We start from the raw sequence: 21,249 nt of genomic DNA, 5'->3' as shown, positions 1-21,249 counted from the left end.
CCAGGGCCGGGGGCGGGATGGAGACGCGGCCTCTAGCCGCGCTTTCCTCGCCGGGCGCCGCTTGGGCCAAGCGTCACTTGGGCCTCCGTTCCAGCCTCCACGCCAGAAACCCGCGAACTGGGGGCTCTGAAGTAACCATCACCTCGGGCTGCGGCAGGAGCACCCGAATGTTTCAGTCAGTCTTCACGTCCCGCTCCTCAGGTTGACCCCGCAGCCGCCAGCGCCGGCTCCCCCCTACCCCCCGCAACCCGCCGACCCTGCGAACCCGTCCTGCCGCGGCGCCGCTGGGGGCCGTGTCTGCGTGACGCGGCGGCGAGGCAGGGGTCCTGGCCTCCCGCAGCACCGCGCCGAGTTGGGAGACCCCGGCCGCCCGCGAGCGCACAGACGCGACGCCCGCCGCGGAGGCCGAGCCGCGACATGGGGGCCACTCGGTGGCGCGAGGACCGGGCCGGGCGTCCGCTTACCTGCGGCGCCTCCGCTCCCGACCCTCGCCGGCGCCCGCGGGCGGCCAAGGGAAGGCGGCGGCTGGACGGCGACAGTGAGGACCGGCCCGGTAGGGAGGGCTCGCCGGAGGCTGAGGGGGCGGGGCCGGCTGAGGACGCGCGCGAGGCCCGGGCGCCCGCCGCCGCCGCTGCCTCGGGAGCCGCCTGGGCCGCAGCCGAGCCGGGCGGCCCTCATGAATGGGACGCGGCGGCGGCGGCGGCCGAGCGGCGGGAGGGCGGGCTGCGCGCAGGCCCCTCCCCGACCACGTGACGCCGCGCTCGGCCGCCGCCTCCCGGCCGCGAGACGGCCTAGCGGCCTCCTTCCCGAGCCAGCGCTAGCCAAACGCGCGGTGGCTGCTGCTTGTTCCCTGCTCTGCACTGCCCGGAGCACTGGCCTCTTGCTCGGCTCAACGCTAGGTATACTTTAAAAAAAAAAAAAGTTTCTGCTGGTCCCATGGCAACCCCGTGGAACTTCGATACCTACTGCCAAAAAGAGTAAATATTAAAATGCAAAAAAAGATATACAGTTGAACGTTCTATAATCCACTTTTGGTCCCCAGTAGAGTGTTCGCCTGTTTGGTTACTCTCCCCGCCCCTCTCCTCTCCTCCCCAATCCTGCTACACATTTAAAAATACACTTTTTAAGAGAGGGATTGCCAAAACTGTATATGACTGCCCACTGGTTTTTATGTTTTTGCAGGTTATTATTAAAAGTTATGTATGGAAGTGCATGTGTTACTTCCAAATGTCAGTTAATTTCTCAGTATGCGTTCTGGGGATAATTTATATAACTTTGAGGATCTTGGAAAATAGGCACTTTTTTTTTTTAAGACTTTATTCATTTGACAGAGATCACAAGTAGGCAGAGAGGCAGGCAGAGAGAGAGGAAGGGAAGCAGGCTCCCCAATGTGTGGAGAGCCCGATACGGGGCTCGATCCGAGGACTCTGAGATCATGACCTGAGCTGAAGGCAGAGGCTTTAGCCCACTAAGCCACCCAGGCGCCCCGGAAAACAAGTATTCTTAAAAAGCTTCTGCTTGATGAGCCCAGCGGCCGCACAATTTTTTCCCACAGATGGAGTGTGGTGTGGCTGGGCTGTGCCAGGACCCAGGAAACCGGCTGCCAGTCTCAGGGCCCCTCTGTGGTTATGAAGAAGGAACACTGGCAACCACTTCCTCATCTAACTTTCTTGGCCTCCTCTTTCGCATTTGCCAAGCTATGCCCCATCCTTAAATAAGGCCCTACGGAGACTAGGTAGTTTCACTGGCCCAAGCACACCAAGAATTTTTCCTCTTTTCTGTGCCTTTCAATTGGTTTCCAAGTGAAATAAAAATTTTAAAAGACCAGAACTGGGATTTCTCCTCCAGTATTTCAAAGCATTTTACTCTTCTATGGAGAAGTGGAATTGAAGAGAGAAAAAGAGCTGAATCCTCACTTTCTACATCAATAAAATGGAAAGAGTGATGCCTTTCTCACAGGATTGTTTTGCCTATTAAGTGCCTAATTTGGCTTACAAAATTAGGAACCTGGAACATGCTGTTAACCTTTGGTTTCTTTCCTTTCTTCCATTTCCCCCAAATAAGACTTTTCCTGTTTCCTTCATGCTATTTTTGCTACCTCCTGACTTGGGAGGGAAATATTCTGCCAAGCTTCCTTTCTTCCTTTCATCATTCAGGAAGCCCTAGACATCCCCTCCCTTCCTCCAAACAACCTTAGGTTTGATACCTCACTCCGAATGATTCGCATTTCTAATATTTCCTCATTCTCTGGTGTCTACTGACTTTACACCACAACTTAAACAAAGTAGGGACTCATTAAATACTTGTTTCATGATATCCCTTCATTTCCTGCCCCGATGCCTAAGGAGTCTGTGGGGAATCACCAAATACCCACCTGTTCTACTGAAATGTCAGAAGGAGGAATGTCTTCCTTCACCTGTCCTCTGGCTCCACCAACTCCCAGCTCCATGGGGGACCCTCACTCTTCCGTTGTCCCCTCTCCCTCAACTCTCTTAGCTTTAGCAGGCTCAGGCTTCTCCTACCACTTAAGATAAAGGAGGAGAAGAGGGAAGAGAAAGAAAGGGAAGGGAGAAGAGAAGCCTTCTTAGGCTATCGACTTACATCGCAGCTTCACTCTCCCCAAGGTAGCCAAGCTACCTGGAAAGAGGAGACTCTGCTTTTTCATTTCATGCTCTTGGTCCGGCTCCTGCTCCTCTTGACTCCTGAAAGAGTCAAGGCTAAAGCCAGCAATGACCTTCGGGTTGCCAAATACAGTAGAACTCTTTCAGTGTTCTCTCACAGTCTCTGTAGGGTAAGACAGTTGACCACGATTTCCTTCTTGAAACTCCCTCCTCCTCCAATCAGCCAGAAACTCCTCTGAGAGCCTCATGCCTGTGCTTGGTGGCTTTAGACATCTCCTCCACTGGCATGGCCCACAGTGACATCCAATTCAGGTCCGTCATGTTTGTTTCTTCAAAACTGCTCCTCCTGAATCTACTATTTTGGTTAATTACACCATCACCCATTTAGCCATTCTGGCCAGAAAAAAACCTGGAAAGGAGTCTTGTTTCCCTTTACTTTCATCCCACGTATATGAAATCTGTTCATTTCTACTTTAAGGCTCTCAGCAGAGCTGCCATGTTGGTTACCTGCAGGGTCCTCCATGGTTGCATAACCATGCGGCCTCACCTCTCTAGCGGTCAGGCCCTTGCTATGTCTCTTATGACCCATGGCAGACACATCTGAACTGGGCTTCTGCCCTCCAGTTCCCCACACTTCTAAGTAACCTCCACTCTGAATTGCAGATCTACCTGGAGCACAAGCTATTGGCAAACTGTGCCTAGAGAAAAAAGTCTGTTTTCTAGCACAGCATCAGAGTGTTCTTTTTTCTCTCCAGTATTCTCTCCGGCTCCTTTCAGTTGGTATGCTTTAGCCATTCCTTTTGAAACAAGATAATTTTTGAAATATTAACTTCTATCTTTCTCCGTGCATTTTCTTCTTTCTCCCTCCCACCCCCCACCCCTTTTTAACAACGTAGTCCGGCATTCTGCTTGTCTCAAGGGTTTCTGGAAAGCACAAGTGGCCTGAAGACGTTTCCTTTATGTCTTTAATTCCCAACACTCTAAACTCATTGAGGAACTTATCTAAGTCAGGAGGAAGAGAACCAGTGAAAAGGGTTCTCTTTAAGGAAACCCAGAAGTGGGGAGGATTTTCTCTAGAATAAGAATCAAGTCTCCCCGGCTCAGAGTTAGAAGGGAGGTGGGTTTTAATGCCCTCCCTCTGGCAGCTCCCAAAAAAACAAAGAAATAACTCTGTTTTTCCCAGTTTATCCATCTCTTATGTGAGGACCATCAATTCAATAAAGAAGTGAAGTGATACAAGCTAGAATTACCAGAATTTGAGTTTACCAGGAAATAGCAGAGGAACAGCAATTTGGGAAACTCATGCTATAGCAAGAAAATAAAGTCTGTGTTCTGTAAACCAGGCATTTACAGGAAATCAGTCTCTCAGTTCTAAGTTCTGTTCTGGGAGTGCATGAGCAATATTCTCCATTTCATATCCTCCATTCCATATCTTTCAAGTATAGATTGAAATCCTTTCACAAAGCATTTTCCGAGCCATCACTGTATGCTTAGTTCTTTTAGAAATTCTAACTACAAATCTATGAAGTATCTCTATCATTAACACCAATTTATTGATGAAGGAACCGAGGCACACAGAGTTTGAGTGACTTGCCTCAAGTCTTACAGCTAGGTAAGCAATGACCCTGGGTTTTGTCCCCAGGCATACTTGACTCCCAAACCTGCATTTTTAACCACCCATTTTCACCTCTGGTTAGTTGCCTCTACCATAATATGCTCAGCGAAGTGTCTGGACTAACTCTTTCAGTGAAAATAACAGCAACAGAAATACTGGGTAAAATTCTAAAAATACATTCTGGCATCTATAGACCGGCAAGAAGTTGAACAGTAGCAGCAGGACAGAGTAAAGGCCAGAAACCAGTGGGGTAAGCAGAGCCCCAAATCAACTTTTGACTGGAAGGTATTTACTGAATCTAAATGAATCTGAATATTGGTTTTTGTAGCCTTGGAAGTCTTAGGTGCAGAAGTGAAAGCCTAGCATCTGCTTTAAGAATGCAGTTTAAATAAAAGTCCCAATAAAGTTGGGACTCCAAATGCAAAATCATAGAGCTAGAAAAAATCAATTATTTTAATAATATTAATAACATTACTTAATAATATTCCATTTATTAATTTATTAAATTAATTTTATTTATTAAATGTTATATACTTATGAATGTTTGATTTATATTATGATTATTCTTTAAGAAATATTAAATAATATTTATATAAATAGTGTTATATTTATTAATAATATCATTTAATAATGACTAAAGTTAATAGATTGAACCATATGACATGTTTCAACAAATTTCAAAATTTTTGCATCACACAGACCATATTTTCTTACTGCAATGAAATTAATAATCAATTTTTTTTTTTAAGGTACCTGGGAGGTGCATAGGTGGAAAAGCCAGTGAAGCATCCAGGATTCTTGATTTCAGCTCAGGTTATGATCTCAGGGCACTGAGATCCAGCCTCAAGTCAGGCTCTGTGCTCACAGTGCAGGAGTCTTTTTGTCTCTATCCCTCCCTCTCTGCCCTGCTCCCTGCTCGCACATGCACTCTCTTTCTCAAATAAATAAATAAAATCTTTTGAAAAAATAAAAAGTAAAGATAACTAGAAATACCCATTTGTTTGGAAACTCATGGGTCAAAGAACAAATCGTCCTGAAAATCTGAAAATATTTAAATGCTATGTATTAAATATTTGATACTATGTGTAGAAAGTTCAGAGAGAAAACCAAAGAAGTAGTTAAAAGGAAATTTATAGACATAAAAGCTTATATTAGAAGAAAAATAGTTTGGGGTACTTGGGTAGCTCAGTTGGTTAAGCAGCTGACTGTTGATGTCAGCTCAGGTCTTGATCTCAGGATCCTGAGTTCAAGCCCTGCACTGACCTCCATGCTGGGTATGGAGCCTACATTTAAAAAAAAAAAGAGAGAGAGAGAAAGAGAAAATAGTCTGAAATATGAAGAGTGAAAAAGTTAGAAAAGGAGCAGCAAGATAAAGTCAAATAAAATAGAAGAAAAAATAATAAAACAGTAAAAAAATAATAAAATTGAAAACAAAGAAACAATAAAAAGGACCAAATAAGCCAAACATTGGATTTGTGAAAGACTAAAAAATTTTACAAACCTTTGGTAAAATTGATAAAGGAAAAAAGAGATACAACAAATAATGTCAGGAATAAAGAAAAAGCTATAATCACAGATGATGCAGAAATTACAGATTAAAAAAAACTCTATGAACACATTTATGTGAATTAAATTTGAAAATTAAGATGAAGTGGAAAAGTTCCAAGAAAAAGAAATAGAAAACAAGACTAGACTCAGAACCATTCAAGAGCTTGAAACTATTGTTAAATATTTTCTGCACAGAAAAATCTAGGCTGAAACAATTTTACCTGTGACTTCTACCAAACATTTAAGGAATAAGTAATACTAATCTCACACAAGCTATTCTAGAGTATAGGAAAAAAGAGATTATTTCTTAGTTCATTTTATGAGACTAGCATGACCTTATACCAAAATCTGACTTGGAGAATGTGAAAAACAGAAATTCCAGGTGAATCTCACTCAAAAATATAGACACAAAAGTCTTAAGCAAAATTTCAACAATTTATGTCCAGCAAAATGAAGAAACAGGACACATGGATGGTTAAGTAGGCTAAGCATCCGACTCTTGATCATGATCTCAGTGTCGTGAGGTTGAGACCCATTTGGGGCTCCAAGCTAAGTGTGGAACCTACTTAAGATTCTCTCTCTCCTTCTCCCTTTGCCCACTCCCCCACTTATGCACACACACACACACTCTCTTTCTCTCTCAAAAATAAAAAATAAAAATAAAATGGGGAACAAGATAAGTATGCCACCACCTCTAGTATTGTACTAGAAGACCTAAATAGCGGAGTAAGGCAAGAAAAAGAAATAAAGTACATATAGACTAAAAAGGAACAAATCACAGTGACATGATAGTGAATGTAAGAAATTTAAAAGAATATGTATGTAAACTACTGAGATGAACATGAGAGTTTAGCAAAGTTGTGGGTACAAAAGTCAATATATAAAGTCATTTAACAATAAAAAGATGCATTTTTAAAAAGATGATAGTGTTTACTATAATTACTACATACTCCTTAACATCTCCTATTGCTACATGACTGCCCACTCTTCATCATACCTAGCATAAAAATATATGGGTCTAACTTGTTTCTTCAGGTCTTTATTTCTTTATGAAGACTCCCATGTCATGCAAAACTTAAATACATTTATATGCTTTTCTCCTGTTAATCTGTATTTGTCAGTTTAACTTTCAGACCCTAAATAAACATGTGCAAGACTTTTATAAAGAGAATTATGAAACTTCATTGAAAAGCTATGAAGAAGACCTACTTAAAGAAATATGGTATTTCTGAGTAGAAAGACCTAATCTCATAGAAATACTAATGTTCCACAAACTGACCCATAGATTCAATGCATTTCCATTCAAAACCCCAACAGAGGTCTCTTCTTGAACAAGAACATAGAGGGAGGATTTATGTTCTTGTATAGTAAACCTACAGTAATCAGTAAGGGTGGTATTGGGACATGGATAGACAAATAGATCAATCAAACAAAATAGCCCAGAAACAGACCCAGTATATATAGTCGCTTGATATATGGTAGAGGTGGCAAGTCAGATCTCTGAGGAAAGGTGGACTTTGCAATAAGGTGCGGAGGTGAGGAGGCAGTTGATTATCTGCATGGAAAAGAGTTTGGACTCCATTCCATGGTGTACCTCCAAATCAGTCTTAGTTGGATTAAAGGCATATATAAGAGAAACAAATTTGCTTTGCTGTCATCTTTTCAAGAATATACTTCCTTTTTCATTTTGCCATTTCTGAAATCGTGACGTTTCTTATAATCAATGGCAACTTATATTCAATGATATGTGATAACTTTTAGGAGATAATATAGCAGAATATGTTAACAAATTCCAGGTAGGGAAGTACTTCTATAAACAAAAAGGACTAACTATAAAGAAAAAAGCACTATAAACTATAATGAAAAAGATCAATAGATTTGACTACTTTAAAGTTAGAACTTCATTAAAAGAGAAACTAGATTAAAACAAAGCAAAAATAAGTATCATTCTAGGAGAATATATTTGCAACATATATAATCCACCAAATAGTGGGATCCAAAATATATGAAAAACTCATATGAATCAATAAATAAGTCTAGCAATCAGTAGAAACAGGAGCAAAAGAAACAAAAAGGAATTACACACACACACACACACAACATGCACAAATTGTACATACTTAGTTCCATTAGTAATTAGGGAAAATAAATTAAAACTAAAATGAGACACACCACACACTCATCAGAATGGCAAAAATTTTAAAAGTTGTTCAATGTCAAGTGTTGACAAGGGTGTAGAGTGACCGATCAGAGCTCAGACATGCTGCTCGTTGGAATTTAAATGCAAAATAACTCTAGAAAGTTGGAATACACATACACGAAGATTCAGGAATGTCATTGTTATGTACATATACCCTCTAAAAATCCTTGCACAAATGTATTCAGAGACACATGCAAGAATCTTTATGGCAGCATTGCTCTAATTGCAAAGGGCAAGAATCCAAATGTCCACCAATGGTGGAATAGATAATTAAATTGTGGTACAGTCAGACAAGAAATACTATACAATTGCATCAGCATGAATGAATCTCAAAAATAAAATATTAAGTAAAGAAGCAACAAAAGATTAAAGTATGATTCTACTTATTCCATTCCATAAATGGGCAACTCTAAATAATAGATCATTTAGGGATAAAAGCATAGGCAATAAAAACTACAAAGAAAAAACAATGAAGCCAGTAGCAGAAGATGATAGAAAGAGAAATAAACTGGTGCAGTCTGAAAGAGGCATACAGCATTATGCATAGGGTGTCCTGAATGATGACTACACAAGTGTTTGTGTGGTATCTTTATTTTACAGTAAAAATTAAAATAAGTGAAAGACAAATGACAATGAATCAATAAATGTATGTATATCTCTGTATTTTTTTTTTAATGTTATTGTGTGCCTATGAGTTTTGTAAGTTTACCTTCATGGCTGGCAAGACAAACTTAGTATGTCTGGCAACTTCCCTAAGAAGCTGCAAGGAATGGGTTCTTTTCAATAGTGTAATGCACAGTTCATTTAGTAATAAATCCTTCTAAATGGTGAGCAAGAAAAGATGGACCAGAAGTGCAAAAGGAAATAGTAGAAGCACAAAAACTCTTCTAAGAAGTCATTCACAATATATCTCTCTCCAAATCATTCCAGTTAGGTTTGTTGGCCTTCTTTTAAATCAGTGGTTGTGATTCTTGGTCCTGAGAACAAAGTCACCTAAATAAAAATGGACTTTTTTCTTTTCATGGGTTATGTGCTGCCAGGATTATAGAACAAGGGGCCTAGGAGGCAAATGTGTCTGATCTGCTGCAGGAGCAGAAACCCCGTTAGGAATGTTATTGTTCTGTCTCTGCTTGAATCCCTCAGTGGTGGGCTGTTCATCATGGTTGGGGCAATTTATTCCATGACCAGGCAGTTAGGATTGCTGCCTTACTCAGTAGGCAGAGCTACATCTGGGAGACCTTCTAAGGATCACTCAGTGTCACCTAGGAGATGGACTTTGTCTGAAAATTATTCCCTTGTTGGAGTAACCACCACTTTCCATAGCTGGGCAGTTTAGAGAAAATGTTAAGGATTTGATTAGCACCTTGAGGTTTTCCTTCTCCTTTGTAGTGCTAAGTTTTATCAGCAAGTATTGTGCATTATAACCAAACAAATAATACTAACAAGAATAAGAATTTTAGGAGTTATGGAGGGAGGAGAGATTTTAACTAGCCGAAGAAGGGCTCTGCCCCAAGCTTTTAGGAAAACCCTCAGCAATTCACTGTTACACTCCACAGTAACGATTCTGAGGCCAGCCTGGACAACTTTCCCTCTCTGAATATTAACTTTCTTGTGCTTCCAGATTGCTTGTTTCAGCAGCTACTGTCTTCATTTCTTTCCAGAATAGCCACTAATTTGAATGGAATGTCTGGACAACCATAAACTATTCTTAAAGAATGTGTTTGCCAAGTACATCTGGTCTCTTTCTCCTTTTCCAAAAGACTTCAAAAACCATTCTTTGTTCCTCCTCAGTTTGGGGGTGTTAGTCCTATGGAACGATCCCGACGATGTGTGTGTGCTCCTTCCCTTCTTCTGCTTCATGAGGGAGAACATTCTATATTCTCCCTCAAGAAAGCTCTTCACTAAGTGAATTTTCTTGGCAACTGAAAAGGTTTTCCTTCTCCTCCCTCCAGTCCTTCCTATTTCTCTAAATGGCTTAGTAATGATAGACAAATTTCTTCCAATGTTAGAAAAGTCAGGGAAAGGGGCACCTGGGAGGCTCCATCGGTTAAGATTCTGCCTTCAGCTCAGTTCATGATCCTGGGGTCCTGGGATGGAGCCCCACATCCGGCTCCCAGCTCAGCGGGGAGTCTGCTTCTCCCTCTCCCTCCGCCCCTCCACCCCCCTCATGCTCTCTCTTTTGCTCACTCTCTCTGTCTCAAATTAATTAATTAATTAATAATTAATTAATTAAATCTTAAAGAAAAGAAAAGTCAGGGTGAAAGGGTATGGCTTTGTAGATTATTTTCTTGAAGTTTTGGTGTTTTTACTAAGGGAGTCTTGTTATTAAATGACAATCTCCAGAATGTATGAAATACGTGTTCAGCAAGTTTAGAGTGTTACGTAGTTATCAATTGATTAGCTAATCGATGGAGCACCCCTTGAGTGGGTTAGTTATGATGTACCTTCCACAAACTTCTGTGAGGAAAGAGACTATTTTAAACTCAGGGATGGGCCCAGTTTGTATTAACTTCCGGGAACAGAAGAATATAGCACTTGCCTCAGAGGGTAGAGAAAGAAAGAAAAGTTACAGCTGGAACAGGGATTCTCACAAGTTTCACTGCTGAAACATGTGCTTTCCCAACTGTCCTTCACCTTCAGCTGGCACATCCCACCCTCATTCCATCCTCCCCTTCAACACAGAGCACAGGCTGCTGAGACTTTGTCTTTTAGCTGGAGAGGAAAAGATAAAGGAAAGGTACAAACAGAGGAGTGGCAAGGCAGAAAATGATAAGAAGGAAGCCCAGGCATCTGCACGGAATCAGAAATCAGCTTTAGGAACTGACTGTTAGGAACTGAATTACATTGTAATGACTGGACAAGAACAGTTTGGGGTTAGGGGTAGGGGTGCGATGGGAACAAGTCTTCCCCAGAGCTCATGCTATCACCGTCAATTAACCATCTTCCTTTCCAGATTTCTCATCTCCTCAAACTTTCCTGAATTATTTTATGATCTTGTGCCAGAAAACACGGCACAGTGTTGTTGCAGATGCAGGCTGGGAAGGGGGGAGCCTTTGAAAAGATCCTACAAGATACTAAAGGAAATTCGAACTGGATATGTGGAATTTACAATGGAAACAAACACTTGATCTGCCCTCCTCTTCTCAGATTTATAGAAGAGCCTGTAAAGCTTTTCCTGCTGGGCAGACATCACTTTACCTCTTCTATTTTAGCTTCAGAGAGCAAGTTTTATATTGCTATTGTTTTGGAAATAGAAGGTTCCTGAGAAGCCAGCGCCCTTGGCTTCAGAGTCTTATCAACTCACTTCTGAGTTGTGCTCAGTGAAAGCTTGTAATGATGTTTGCTAAAATGCCTTTTCATATTGTCGTTAGATAGTGGGACCTGAGGGATGTTTGCTTGGGTGTAACCGATATTCTTGTTAGGAGTCAACAACTCCCCAGTTTAAAGTTTCTGTGAATATCAATGCTCTAGGGCTTTAAATGCCTGACTGGTTTTAAGAGAAAACTCAGCAACCTGGAAATATACACAGCAACAACATTGTCTCTGGGGTCCTTCCTCAGCCAGAAAATGAAATTCTGACAGCTTTGGTGACATACGTCACTCCCTCATATCCCCACTTCTTTCATCTATCCTCTGGTCCCACACGTTAACTAGATACACCCCCTCCTCCCACCTATGTCCTCTCAACTTGGCTCAAACATCCCTTTCTGGAATGTTCTCCCCTCAGTTCTGCTTATTCTGCCAAGTTCTGAGCAAGTGCTGCATCTGCGAGAGTCTTCATTAAGTTCATCAACTGGATGTCATTTTTCCTTTCATATTATTGAATGACAAAGCAACTTGTTTGTATCTCACATAATGCCCCATGTGATGATTATTTATATGTAAATCCTATCTCCCTTTCTAGATTATTTGACACTTGACTGCCTGATACATGTCTAGTTTGTTATTGTGGCTTTAATAACATCTAACACTGTGGAACATACTGCAGAAGAAAGCTTAATAAATATTTGATGCACAAATGGATGAACGTGGCCTTAAGGAGGAGCAAAGGTGGATCCATGCAGTGGGTGGACTGTGCCACACAGCTATTGTCCTGTGGGAAAACAGTTGCAGGACAGTGAGCAGTTTCCCCAGCCCTGTCCCAAAGTATCTGCCTCCACCAATCACCAGCTGGGTTTCCCTCTTCTTCCCTCTATGTACCAGCCAGATTCGTCGCCTCATCCCTGCTGGAAAACATTACACCCATTCCCGGTCTGTAGCTTTGGTTATGACGTTCTTCCTATCTGAAATGCCTGACTTCTCTGCTTCTAATTGTCTCACTCTTGCCCTCCCTTCCAGGCTAAAATCAAAGTCTTCCTCTGTTTTATAAAAAGATTCAAGACTGGTTTTTCAAAGAATTAAACTTCACTTTAAAAAATTCCTTTCATGTTCAAAGTCTCAGGAGCATGGCAGCAATACTCCATGAAGCGAAGTGCATCTCTCTCTCTCCCACACACGCAGTATTTAATTTTCAAAGATTGCTAAAGACTTTTATGTCTTCCAAATTTAGTACACTTGTAATTAAATGTTTTCCTGTCTCGTTTTATTAGGAAAAGCCATAAAATGGCAGGCAGATCAATGAACAGCAGTGATATTTCTTTTAAACTTAGCATCATAAATCACCTTGGCTTTAAACTTGGCATCATAAATCACCATGACCATACACATGTTAGGGATTGGTCTACTGGATTTAGTAACTTATACTCTTTCCAGAAATCTCAAAAACTGACGAAGGTGGGTTGTGGTGTTTGTATGCAAATGTGTGTTAAAAGATGAAGTTGGCTTAATCAGCCTTGGATCACATATTTCAGGATAACTGGATTGAAATATTTGGAGGGGAATGAAATAGTAATTACAGAGGTCATGGGAAATTTTTAATTCATATTTCTCAAGGGGGGCGGTAAGCAATGACTCTGTTTAAGGAAAAAAAAAATGGGAGCTGAATTTACAGAAGCCCCATAAGGAAAACAAAGAATAAGGAATATTAAAGTAGGAAATATACAATTTAATTAAAGCTTTAAAAGGTGGTAACTATGAAATAAATTCCTAATTAAGTAAAAGGGAAGATTGAAGAAGGAACATTTCCTAAATGTCCAGAAACTGGAATTTTGGAATTTGGACACAAGATAAAACATTTCTTTTACTTTCATAATTGTATGAAAAGTAAATTCATATTTATTATAATAAGTAGCATAGAAAGTTCTAGGAGTTCAACTAAACCAATCTAAAAACACTTATAGAGGCTCCTGCATAGCTCAGTCAGTTAAGCATCTACCTTTGGCTCAGGTCATGATCTCAAGGTCTTGGGATCAAGCCCCACATCAGGCTCCCTGCCTGCTTCTCCTTCTCTCTCTGCCTGCCCCTCCCACTGCTTGCACTCTCTGCTCTCTCTCTCTGTCAAATAAATAAAATCTTAAAAAAAAAACCACTTACAATGGGATATGTATTTGTGAATTTAACATATATTTTCATATATGATAGACATATGATTTTATATGACTATCCCCAGTTAATTTTCATTCATTGATTAGTCCTTACATCCCTCCAGCTGGGTCAATGGGTTTATTTACATTTCATATATATGATGCAGAAACTACTAACTAAATAGTAACTAAGTGAGCAACAAGTTGTGTGACTTGCCCAAAGATATTCAGTTAATCACAGTGGATTCTGTTCACAAGTATGTGAACAGAAAATAACTCATGACTCATCATGGAGCCTTTCCTGGTTGTGAAAATTTTCTTCTTCCTGTTTACATTTTCAGTTTAACCAATGCATACTGTGTACCTGGAAGGATTCTAAACATGGCATAAGGCAGAGACAAATAAGGCACAGTCTCCTTCTGGCTTTCTCCACCAAGACTCATACAATAGGGTTTTCTGTGAACATAAGAAAGGAGTTTGGCTATTGGGCAGCCACCCAATGACAAATGTCTACTGCCAGGCCAAAACTTTAAGCAGAAGTTAAGTTATAAAGTGAAGACAAACATTCTGCATCTTTAAATTTGCTCTTTATTAAAACTTAGTGCTAAATAGATGTTATTTCTAGCTACCAACTAAGCCAAATAAGCTCTCCATCCCAACCATGTTGTTTAGTATTTTGTGTTTGGACATTTTGCAACCTGAAAAGAAACAGACTTTTTTAATACCATAATAAAAATCATTCAAGTATGGGTGCCTGGGTGGCTCAGTGGGTTAAGCCGCTGCCTTCGGCTCAGGTCATGATCTCGGGGTCCTGGGATCGAGTCCCGCGTCGGGCTCTCTGCTCAGCAGGGAGCCTGCTTCCCTCTCTCTCTGCCTGCCTCTCTATCTACTTGTGATCTCTCTCTGTCAAATAAATAAATAAAATATTAAAAAAAATCATTCAAGTATATATCAAAACACATTTTTACCTAAAATATTTCTAAGTATTTAAATGGGCACAACCTCTAACCTTCTGTGGCTCCTCTAAGACTATATAACCTGTTGCATAAAAATAAAAACACTGTTCTAATAAGTGCTTTACATGTATATGACCTCCATCTCCACAGCAACCATAGAGGTAGGCATCATTCTTTATCTCCAGGTTACAGATAAAATACTGATGCCAAAATATAACTTTTTTTTTTTTTACAAAAAAGTAACTTTTTAAGGTCACACAACTACTAAGTGGCATTTCGGCTCAGACTGGCAGGCCCCAAAGCTACCACGATACATAAGCCCAGTTAGCACATGTGAGACACCATCATAGACATTCAACTTTATCTAAAGTTTTGCAAAATTTAGTTGTCCCATACATTATGTTCCCCCCAATCCATTAAAATTGTATAAACCAGGGAAACAATATCATTTCAATCATCAGGAACACAGAACTAGGGAACTTTTAATGTCTACACAAATCAATTAAATGAAGAAACATGAAAAAGGCACAAAAGAGAGAAAAAAATTCTTTTTAAAACTTCTTCAGGCTCAAGAGGAGACTTACTAATTCAGCCAATGTCCTTCACCTTTCAGTCCTAAAGGTGACTGATTTTATTTCTTGGGAGATGGTCATCATGTCTGTTTCAGACATTTAACCATAAAGAAACCATCGCTCCATAAAGAAACAAACTGGCATGACAAAAATGAAAGAACCCACCACGCCTGAATTTAAAACAAGACAAGAAAGCGCAGGGGTTTTCCGAGGTAAACAGTAAATAGATTGACAGTGAGCGCCTATCTTCACATTGTGTAAATCAGAAACTCTAGAGTCTAATCAAGTCAAATTATACTCATCATACCTTAGAGCAGCCATTCGGAAGCACCTCGTGTTATTTCCTTCTTGCTCCTAATTTCACCTGACATTCATTGTCCAAAGTTTACTTCCATGAAGCGTATTTCTGCACACATTTCCATGTAGTCTCCTTTATCACTTGTCCTTACAGATGTTTGGTTTTGGTTTTTTCCCCCACTCTTAATATTGAGCCTCGTTTCTATTCAGGCCTTTGCAACTCAGTTCCTGCTTCACTGCATTTCAGTAATTCATGTTGTACAGTATTTGTTTTTCCTGGAGATTCTCCTCTGAGTCATATGGCAAGATGCTCTCATTTGATATCTGGTAGAGTGAGGTGATCTGTCTCTCTGTCAGGAGATCATTGGGGTGCGGTTCCCTCCACTGTTTACCAGCAATCATTTATCTCTACAGAGGTGGCATGACTAAAATCCTGAAAGACCTGGATCCCCTGAAACATGGTCTCTAGCATGGACCCTAGATTTTGCATTGGGGGCCTTTTTGAAAATAAAATATGTCTTTCAAAAGGGCTTAGAATTTCCAGTGGGAGTCCCAGCCCTCAGCTTAGATGACACTGAGGGAATGGAGCTCAGGACAGGAATGTCATGAGGGGGCTGGTTCTTGGGGTCGGTAGATTGGGGTGGGAGACAGGCCTGATAGGAACACTGCAGCCCAATATGCTAGAGGTGTGATCTTCCAAGAACCAGCATCAGGTGCACGGCACAAAAGGCAGTGTGGGATACCAAATGGAAGAAGATAATTCTCCTGAGTGGGAGACTGCTCCAGGTTAACTCTGATTAGTTACCTTATACCAGGAGTGCTTACTACTAGAGAAATGGATCTTAACGTTCTCCCCCTGCCTCCCCAACAAAGTCTAGGAAAACCTGCCTCGCAGTCTCCCCCTGCCTCCCCAACAAAGTCTAGAAAAACCTGCCTCGCAGAAAGTTTTCCTGCCCAAAGTGAATGGAGGAATTTGTGAGGCATCCTATTGCTTTAGTTATTCCAATACTTGGAGTGAAAATATGCTCCTATATATTTATTTGCCTAAAACTTAACTCCAGTTGTCACAACAAACCAAAATGAAGAAGGAAGTAGGACTTACAAGCATATTTTATAGACAGCTGCCATCTGTCTCGATGAAACCGTGAAAGCCTCCTCAAGAACAACTCTTGCCCTGATTCTTATCTCTTATTTATTGAATCCCCTCCCACTTTTCCTCGGTCCTTTCCAAGGCTAAGTGTTCACTCTCTCCAGTGATACAGAAACTATACGAGGCTCTTGGGGGAGGGTCATGGGAAGCTGGGTTTTTCCACAGCAGTGTAATAGAGGAAATCCTTAGATGTCTGAGGCAACTAACATTTCCACCCTCCGTCCTCGTCAAGGATGTTGTTCTTTTCATACTCTATAGCAAGTGACGAATTCATCTAACAAAGGTGGCTTCTCACCTGGGCTTTGGAAGACCAGTACCTCAGTGCAGCTAGGGAGAGAAAGTCACGGGGGTGAGGTGATGAGAGATCTGCATTCCACTCTTCCCATACATGTCACATGACCTTGAGCTCACCTTCCTGAACATTAGTTTGTCCATCTATAAAATACAAATAACCTGACCCTGAACTGCCTCACCAGGCTGTATGTATAACTTTATGCATGCCCAAAGTGCAGCCTCAACTAGGAAGCACTTTAACATATTTCATACAAAAATAAAATAGCTCCAGTAAAATTTTTAGGTTAAATAAGTAAGAAAATGTCACAAAAATGAATTCCTGATTCTATACATTCAAATGATTTCTGTACTATGAATGGGTACAGAAGTACTTCCGTAATATGTTCTATCTGCCCTTCAAAAAGTTACCCTCAGGAAAACAAGGTAGGAACTCAGGGAGGGAAATGGGAAGCGAAGCCCCTTGTTACACACCCTATCTGTGCCAGGTGCTTCCCTGGGCACTTCTTAAAGAAAGGAACTCATTTAAACCCCACAAAATCTCCATATGGGAGTACAATATCCTTACACTTGCTTTCCAGTGGCGTAGGTGGGGAATGTAACTTTTACATATTCTGAAAGCAGTGGATTTGAGGTCAATTCTGTCTAGCTCCATGATTCCTCCGCTGCACTAAAAGAATCCGACTCAGCTCGGTTGGTCAACAGTATTGCTGATCTATAACAGAACAGTAATTACAGAGTCACGGGGTGGGGGTGGGGGATGTATACCCACAAAGGACTTGATTTTGTCTCAAATGACCTTTAATGAATCAAACTTTTAGCACAAGACAACTTTTGGTGGTGAGCCGCGAGACTTATTTGAATAGATTCAGCGCAATGATGTGAGTTAAGACCCCACCGTCACTGCAATATTTAGTAAGATAAGGTAGAATCTGAGGTTAGAAATCCAATGGGTTGCCTTCAGTTCTAGTCAGGAGTGGTGGGTCCAGATTTTAGGGCCAGGCTGGTGATTGACTCTGTATTTTCAGTACTAATTTTTCTCAACTGCAATAGCAAGGATTTTTACTTAAGAAAGAAAGGAAGTGGGTGCCTGGGTGGCTCAGTGGGTTAAGCCGCTGCCTTCGGCTGAGGTCATGATCTCAGGGTTCTGGGATCGAGTCCCGCATCGGGCTCTCTGCTCAGCAGGGAGCCTGCTTCCCTCTCTTTCTCTCTGCCTGCTTCTCTGTCTACTTGTGATCTCTCTGTCAAATAACTAAATAAAATCTTAAAAAAAAAAAAAAAAAGGAAGGAACGACCCTATTTAGCCCTCAGGGATAAAGATTTACTGACAAGGTTTGAAATACATATAACACAGCCAGGGCTTCCATTCTGGCTTCCTTTATATGACTGTCATAGTACTAGTAACTTCACCTAGACTATGTGACACCCCTACCTCTTAAAAGGACCTCCATTGTGGAAGAGTAGTTTGTGAATTCCAGAAAATAGTTCTGGTCTAGCCTCTGCTTGCTGAAGTCGGTTAACTGTGCAGGGGTCACCCAGGGATGACCTAGGGTTGGGTTGAACAGGGAGAAGTGTTTACCCAAGACTGTCTGAGCAGAGACCTAATACTGGTGGAAGGTAGTCAAGATGGAGCAAGGCAATACTGAGCACGCTGGGGAGGAGTCCTGAGAGGGCAAAGGCTCCCTCTGTGAGGAGACAGGGTGGGAAGTGCCATGTAGGATCCACGCGGGGCCACACCAGTGCCAGAATGTTCAGGGGGGTTTGTTTCAAGACTGGCTGAGGGTGAGGGAGTGGAAGCCAAAAGGTAACCCAGGTAGATGTAAAAGGAGCAATACAGATTGCATCATGAGGCCAAGGGATGGTGACAGGAAGCAGAAGCAGCAATTCCTGTACTGGGCAGGCTTTGTGCTCCCCAAAGATAAATAACCACCGGGAAATACCAATCACAGCTTGGTTTGCACCCAATCCTGTAGACATGCGTTGAATGTCTACTCCATGCAAGACGCAAGACACCGTACTAGATGCAGAGAGGAGGGGTTAACTCTGATAAAGTTGCATGCCAAAAGAAGACAGAAGAACGAGATGCTCTGTAGGGAAATAAACAAAGAGGAGTTTCTTGGTAGGATTCCCTCAACTGCCCGGAATGCCTCGGCCTACATCTGTCTGCATTATCCATGAGGCATATTCCTGAGACCTTATATCTTATACTCAGCTTGCTCATTCATGACGAAATATTTATGGAGAAGCTACTACATGCCAGGAGTTGAGAGATGTGACAAAGCATCAGGCGCGGTTTCTGCCCTCAGGAAAATGTTCTCCCTTGCCCGGGTCCATTGGTTGTTTTGAGGCATCTAAGGTCATCGACTTTCTTTACAGCTAAGCTCTTCCATTTTTTTTTTAAAGATTTATTTATTTATTTGAGAGACAAAGAGAGAAAGAGAGGGTGAATGGGGCAGAGGGAGAGGAGAGAGAATCCTCAAGCAGACTCCCCGCTGAGCACAGAGCCTGATGTGGGGCACAATCCCACCTCCACAAGATCATGACCTGAGCTAAAATCAAGAGTCGGCCTCTTAACTGAATGAGCCACCCAGGCGCCACTGCGTCTAAGCTCTTACCTTCACCCTGGACCCTCGGAGGCCTGCATTCTTCAGATGCCACACTGCCCAAAAAGCTGGGCTCCACATGAAGTGTTCCTGTGCCCACCCCTGCCTGGGCCCAGCACTGTTCCCCGCTCCCCTGCTGGTCCTTTATGCATCTGTTCCAAATCCTTCCCACTCTCCTCCAGCCATAAGTACACCCTTGCTCTTTATTCTATCTACCACCTTACCTCTCAAATTCCTGAAAACCTGCCAAGTACATCAAAAAATGCACAAGTCTTCACGTTTTCTCTCTTTCCTTTCCCTCTGGCCTCCTTTTCCTTCCTCTTGTACAGGGAAAAACTAGTCTGTCTTCTCCACAGCGCCTTTCTCTCTGCTCACAAGCAGATCAATACCATTCATTCTAAGAAGAAAAGCTTTCCTACAGCCGAGCGTCTCCTACCCTGCTTCAGTCTCAGCTCTTTCTTCTTCTCAATGATGATTTCTCCACAGAGGATATGGCATTTGTGTCTCTGCCAGCCAGCCTCTGCTCTCTCCCAGCCTGCCGCTGTCCTGCTCCTTCCTCCACCCCCCACCTTTGCAGGGTCACTGCTTTTGAAGAGGTCACTGATAACCCTCCAACTGTGAGACAATGTTCACTTACTTAACTGTGAATCTTGGGGCTGTCACCTTCCACAATTCCTGGGACAAGCTATGTTCGTTCCTGTTTCTTCTGTTTTCTGACAGCCCTTTTCCAGACCTTGTCCAGTTTCCTCCTTATATCTGGGAGATAAGGGCAGTAACTAAGGTCAACTCGGGTGCTTGTTTTCTCTTACCCTGTCCTTCTCTCTTGGGAGACCTCACATGCTCTGTACTGCTCCTGTCACACCATACAAGAACTTTCATGTATGTATAGGGACTTGGTGTTTCCCTCAGTTTCAGATCCAAGTTGCCAACTGGTTGCTAGACATCAACCCCAACACAATTCCTCCACATTCAAATGCATCTATTCCCTGGACTCCTTATCTTCTGTCTCGTTTACCTCAGATAAACACATTACCATCCTCCGGACACTCAGGCTTGAGGTTTCAGTGGTCTTGGATGCCTCTGATCTCTCCCTCTTCCCCAGCCATGCCGCTTCACTACTCACCCGGTCTGTTCTTCAGGAGCAAACTCACGTCTGTGCCCTCTTTCCCATTCCTTCTGCTACCTCTGTAGTTCAGGACATGGAGGCATGTGGTGCAGTTGGAAACACAGACTCCAGCAAAACGGATTCAAATTCCGATTCCATTGGGACCTAGGAATAGAGCCAGGAAGTCACTCTCCGGGCCTCTACGTCTTCATCTAAAAATCACAGGGATAACACCTTCCTCTTGGTGTTGTCATGAAGATTAATGTAAGGCATAAGGTGTATAAAGGGCCAACCATTATGCATGGGACAATATAGACATCAAAATATGTTAATTTTCTCCTCTTCCTTTTACTCAGGTTGTTTTAAAATTCACTTTTAATTGTTAACTATTTTCCAATTTTTGCTTTTCTCTTTGCAGTCTATCCCCCATGCAGGCACCGATTATCTTTCCAAAACTTGGATTTACTATTTGGTCATTTTCCTGGTCAACTCCTTCTGGTAATTCCCTATTGCCTGAATATTGCCTGTTCATATTCCTTGCCATGATAGTCCAGACCTTCCACAATTTGTGGCCATTTATTTCCATTGACCTATGAGCCCTTCCTCAGGACAGTAAATATCCACAGGGCTAACAATGAGCTTTTTATACAAGTTCCTCCAACCAATGACTGGAACTTAGTAAAGAACTAACACATATGTATCCTGGTTACATCAGCTGTTATATTACCACCCAACTTCGCCAAATGTTCATTCATTTCCTTAATGAATTACTCCTTCAGACATAGCCACTATGCTTAATCTTCTTGGGGCCTCTGCATTTTTATCATTT

General features: G+C 42.0%; 1 protein-coding gene across 2 annotated transcripts in view; it reads right to left on the bottom strand.

The window, feature by feature from the left end:
- Positions 1-15,497, bottom strand: part of LPIN2 (lipin 2) — a 93,964-nt gene extending 78,467 nt beyond the window's left edge. Inside the window, exon 1 of one of the 2 annotated variants that reach the window (XM_046024069.1) lies at positions 15,282-15,497. The gene's annotated coding sequence lies outside the window, so the exon portion shown is untranslated. Of the gene's footprint in view, positions 1-464; positions 666-15,281 lie in introns of those variants that run through there. The other variant, XM_046024071.1, reaches the window with a different exon arrangement.
- Positions 15,498-21,249: the final 5,752 nt, after the last annotated feature.

Source organism: Meles meles, chromosome 12 (assembly GCF_922984935.1).
Source record: "Meles meles chromosome 12, mMelMel3.1 paternal haplotype, whole genome shotgun sequence".
NCBI lineage: Eukaryota > Metazoa > Chordata > Mammalia > Carnivora > Mustelidae > Meles > Meles meles.
The sequence above is the reverse complement of the archived record's forward strand: the minus strand, read 5'-3'. Positions and strand labels throughout refer to the sequence as shown.